General features: G+C 33.7%; 1 long non-coding RNA gene across 1 annotated transcript; it reads right to left on the bottom strand.

Moving 5' to 3' along the window:
* Nucleotides 1–629: 629 nt before the first annotated feature.
* On the bottom strand, nt 630–4063 carry LOC117213358. Its single transcript, XR_004488636.1, has 3 exons — nt 4023–4063; nt 1297–1428; nt 630–670 (listed from the first exon to the last, which is right to left on the bottom strand). It is a non-coding gene; the product is annotated as an uncharacterized LOC117213358 (long non-coding RNA).
* Nucleotides 4064–4306: the final 243 nt, after the last annotated feature.

Raw genomic sequence — 4306 nt, 5'->3', positions numbered from 1 at the left:
ATAATAACAAAATTGATAACGTAAATAAATCTTATATATTTGTTTCAAGAAATGATAGCTTGCTTGTGAGCGGTATCTTTAGACAGGTTGTTGATAACTGGATGTTAATTCGGATTTTATATTTTCAATAACTTCGCATGAGTATTTTAGTCAAATCTAGCACGAATCGAACAGGTGAAAACAATCTATACGGCGTTCGTGCTGAGGTGGTATGGTGATAGGTGCGTAAGGAACTACTCTTGGTGTTTTAAACGAACAATAGTTTATTTAGAACTAATCAACAATCAGAGTTAACAATTAACAATTAACAATTACACTTAACAGACAATTGGTAACAACTAACAAATAACGATAGACACCGAGAGATCATTCGACGCGTTGCTATGCAAATAATACCGAGGAGTTACACATTTAATGGCGTAAGACAGACTGCCTGTGCTTTTGTTTCGGATCGCGCAGATTCTTCCCTTCGTAGCCCATCGATATCGTAGCCCAGTGCTGGCACGTGTATGCTCTTCCGAGAATTCGGCGGAAAGAGTGTGAAGATCTCGATGGTACATTGGGCACGTCGGTGTTGCGCTTTGGCGGCGTCGCGCTTTGCATCCGGAGCCGTTGAAAAGTTCCGTGGCCCGTGCCGCCACAGTGCTTGGCAGGCTTTTATTTTGTTTACCTAGTGGATCGGTATGATAGAGTTCGAGACATGTGGAAAGTACGGCTTCCAGGCAAGCAGGGGCTGATTCAGCGCATTAAAATAAGAAGAAAATTTCGTATAAACGTTTTCGAGTAGACGCTTCCTTTGTGTCACAGTACTTTCTTACCTATCTTTAGAGAAATTACTCGAATCGACCAGTTCCAGTTTCTACGGAAACGCGAATGCGTCGCGTCATAGATCGTCCATCTTGTTCGAACAGCTGACACGAATTTGTCGAAAATTTTGATCGTCACGTCAACTAACGTTTTATAAGTAAGAGATTTTAAACGCCCCCGTATTTAATAATCGAACGGATTCGGATCCGAAGAGCGTATTGGTCCGGAAATAAGGCCAGCACGATTTATCTATTTTCCAAGAAATCGTTCATCTGTGTAATGTTTAGCATCGCAAAATAAGCTATAAGCGGAACGTATGGTCATATTAGGCATATTATGTTATATAAAATTTTCTTCTTATTTCAGTATTCAGAATCAACCTCTGCCATATTTTCCACGTGTTCTGATTCACCTTGTATAATATATAAGAATGATAATTGCAAATATATTTGTATAATAATTCTATGATAAGCGCTTAATAATACATACAGTGAACTTGTAGAGAGTAACGTTTGCTGACTGTCGGAGGCACATTGTTGCTGTCTATGCAAAGACAAGTGCCCATTTCTTGTCGAAGAACTCCAGTCAATTCTAGCGTTTCACCCACATAAGTTTTCAACGCTGAAACATGAAGATATATAGTCGTTATTTTTTAGCTTTGCCTCTATTTGATCTTCATCTTATCTGCTTACGCGCTTAATGATAGAACTAGGTTTGGTCTACGTAAAAATTAACTTCTTTTTATTAAGACTCATATTTATTAAGATTTAATAAGATACAATTTATTAAGATACATGTAACGAAAGGCAGTTTCGAAAGGCAGTAACGAAAGTTTAAAGATCTTTAGTTTAGTATTGAAATGTGTTTAATGTATTTTAGCAAAAGTAGATAAAATAGGAATATTAAAAAGTTGTGTTTGGAAGACAAAATTTGACAAAAATGATGCATATACAAATGCTATCTGTGGTCATTAATATATTTTTTCGTTATCGACAGAACATTTTCCCTTGATTTTATTGACATACTGGATTAATCACTTCTTTAAGTTACTCGTTCTTGAAACAACATCAAAATCGTATATTGTTTCGTGCTAAAAAATCTACTAAATCCATTGACAGTGAAACGATATTTCGTATACGGTTCTTACAAGAATTATTATTATTTAAGACTTAGGAAAACGTATATACAGTAGCCACGCACACTGTGCGTATTTCTGGCGCGCGTTTCCGTTCAGTGACAGTACTTCGGCGGACTGGATTGCCGAAGCGAAAGGGTTAAAAAAATACGATAAAATCACATGTAGCTCTCTATTTGTCTAGTCGCTTTTGTAGCAATATCACTCTGTCCTCTGACATACTTGAGGTTTCTTACAATTCATAAATTAAATGAACAACTGTGCAAGCGAAATCGCTGCTGTAGAATCCCCGCTTCTGTAGAATCAGTCGTATGGATTTCAAAATTTAGTGTGTCGCCGGGATTAGCGTTATCCAAAGTACGCCACAGGAATAGAACATAAAGATATTTCTCAAAATTTGTTATTGCTGGTATGATATTGCTGAAATACAAGGCTGCAGTTTCTTAATGTCGTCAAAACATTCAGTTCTTTTTTGGTCAGTCACTTTTCGCGTGTGTCACGACCGGCATACTTCAAATCCGACGGACTGACGATAGAGATAAAGCACTCGGCGACAATGTATATCGCCGAAGTGCCTAATGAACCATCAACATCCCAACGGTCCTTCCACCGAAGGTTCTAGAAGGAAGAGCACGTGGCAACGATCGCGGACGCCTAGCAAATGCATGGACGGTGGGGATGTTGAGGGATGACAAAAGAAAGTAATCGGATCCGATCGAAAGTAAAATCATAAGAGTCAGTCTTAGAAAGTCACGCCTAGAGTTCGGAAGTAGATTGTAAAGTGTATTGATGTTAGAAAAAAAAATAAAGTTTTCTTTTTTTATTTTTTACCTCAAATTCCTTTTTTATTTTGTTATTTTACGTGACACATACATCGACACTCTGTGTTACCACAGATTTTATACGAAACAGTGAAATTGGAAATTGAATACTGTATTCAGAGTTAAAATATAATGCTATATGGAAATGAAATAGCACTTCAAAGACTTGATAGATTTCGTTAATAAAATAAAGCAAAATAAATCTTTAATTCACTCACTACGAATTTATGGTATTGATTAAAATCAATGAATGTAGAGTTACTTCCGATTAAGGGTACAACTGTTATAAATTAAGAGCATAATTACATTGAATTAATGGGAAAATGTTGTTATAAATTATTGGTATAACTGTTAAGAATTAATGATGTAATTGTTTTAGATTAATGGCTTAAATGTTATAAATTAATGGCTTAGAAGGTATAAATGAATAGCTTAAATGTTATAAATTAATAGTTTAAATGTGTAAAATAACAGTTTAAATGTTGTACATTATTGGCTTAGATGTTGAAAATTAATAGCTTAAATGTTATAAATTAATGGCTTAAATGTTATAAATTAATAGTTTAAATGTTATAAATTAATGGCTTAAATGTATAAAATAATAGTTCAAGTATTGTAAATTAATGGCTAAGATGTTGTAAATTAATAGCCTAAATGTTATAAATTAATAACTTAAATGTATAAAATAACAGTTCAAATGTTATAAATTAATGGCTTAGATGTTGTAAATTAATAACTTAAATGTTATAAATTAATAGCACAAATGTTGTTGAGAATTGTGGATCTTTGAAGTCGAAATAATGTTATAAGAACACTAAATTTATACTGAGGATTAATTTTAAAATAGTAATATATTTATTTCATGGACGATTTCTTATATATTCATCGATACACACTTGCACGCGTCTCAGTACTTTCTTCTATACCCGACTGTTAACGGACTGAACAGTTTACATTCATCTGTTTTCGAGACGCCGCGCACACACATACATCCACACGCTGATATTCACATACAAGTATCTCTACTACACATTTAACCCAGTCCAACACAGAAAATTATACATATCTCAACAAATGTTATAAATTAATAGTTTAGACGTTATAAATTAATTGCTTATATGTTATATATTAATGGCTTAAATGTTATAAATTAATAGTTTAAATATTATAAATTAATTTCTCAAGTATTGTAAATTAATGGCTTAGACGTTATAAATTACTAGTTACAATGTTGTTATTTGATATTTTTTTTTATTTACCTTATATTTAAATTCTTCTTGGATGTTCACTGTCCGGAATTTCAGGCACGAAAGAGCTCGCGCGCGACTTCCGCGTTCTTTATATATCTTGACAAGGTGTCGAGATGTCAATCAAACGTTAACGATCTCTTGACATAGCAAAGGACGGGTTTTCCATTATAACAAAATCAAATTGAACAATTTCTTAATTTTTATCGTAAATTGGCGCCTTCGACGATTTAATACGCTATCCATTTTTATCATTTTAATAGTTTCTACAAACTAAGACTAAATTCACACCTCCT

Source organism: Bombus bifarius, unplaced genomic scaffold (assembly GCF_011952205.1).
Source record: "Bombus bifarius isolate JDL3187 unplaced genomic scaffold, Bbif_JDL3187 scf7180000008752_frag, whole genome shotgun sequence".
In the NCBI taxonomy this organism is placed as follows: Eukaryota; Metazoa; Arthropoda; class Insecta; order Hymenoptera; family Apidae; genus Bombus; species Bombus bifarius.
The sequence above is the reverse complement of the archived record's forward strand: the minus strand, read 5'-3'. Positions and strand labels throughout refer to the sequence as shown.